Genomic DNA, 1,181 nt, shown 5'->3' with positions numbered 1-1,181 from the left:
AGGAGTACTTTTGTTTATGGCTAGCCTTTTTGGAACTAGTTAATGAACTCAAATGGCTGGTAACAAGATACAGAACTTTCTGCTTCAGCTTTAAGTCAGTGTTTTCCACTGTGACTCTGCTGTTACCAAGGTCTTCAGCTGCAAATCCCAATTCATGTGGTTATACATGTATTTATTCAAAACTAAACTTTACTGAAACACTTGTGATCTCAGAATCACTCCTTAAGACTGAGATTTACATCAGGCTGCTTCAATCAGAAAGGCCATAGTGACAGTCTCTGCACCTGGCTTTACGTCAGTGCTCAATTACGTGTCCTCACGACAACCCTGGAGAAGGCAGCATTTTGCATTCTGAAAATGCCAAACTATGTAAAATACATTTTCCATTGTTTTGGTGCTGCTGACAACTGTATTGGAAAAACAGGTCTCCAAGGTGAGAATTTTTTTCTGTTTATTCTTAAGAGATTTTTATATTAGGTAAAAAAGTACATGAAAATAGGCTCTCTCCATTGATTTGCGTGTACTACAGCTCTGAAATAATTAACACTCGCTCTGAAAATGTCACATTGAGATCCAGCCTACCATAATGCCATTTTGCTGGTGCTGTGTGTGCAGTAAATGGGAGAATGCCATGGATCTCCGTGGGGTGACAGGGCAGGGTCTTTTTTGTGTGTTGTACCTATTGAGCTCCCTGTATGAATTGTTGTCAGGGCCGTGGGGCTGCAATGGGAGAATACAGTATCAAATGGCACATTAAACAAGGATATGCACACGGGCTGGCGGGCATGGAATACAGTCAGCATAGCTTATAGGGACTGAAAGCTGTAAGGATGAGTGATTCTGGTGCCGGGAAGGAATCGTACCATTCGAGGTCACACGTGTGAGCCCGTAACCTCCCCCGGAGCACCAGAAAAAGGGCTGAGCGGCTCTGACGCCGAACGGACCGAGCTGCGCTCCTTATCCTTTGCAACGCTGACAAGCTGCGATGCTGCGGCTGGATCCGCCTTAGCGGTCCCATCTGCCTGATTCGCCAACAGCCCCACTTTGTGCCTCGCCTCAGCAGGGCCCGGATTTTCCTTTTTTGTCGACACGGCGCAGCGGGCTCCTCCATGTTCCGGCTGGGGTTACATCCCCGTTCGGGAGATCTCCCAACGCACCCGCGGGGGCCGCCCCGCCTCAGC

This window comes from Meleagris gallopavo, chromosome 1, assembly GCF_000146605.3.
Source record: "Meleagris gallopavo isolate NT-WF06-2002-E0010 breed Aviagen turkey brand Nicholas breeding stock chromosome 1, Turkey_5.1, whole genome shotgun sequence".
Taxonomy (NCBI): Eukaryota; Metazoa; Chordata; class Aves; order Galliformes; family Phasianidae; genus Meleagris; species Meleagris gallopavo.
The sequence above is the reverse complement of the archived record's forward strand: the minus strand, read 5'-3'. Positions refer to the sequence as shown.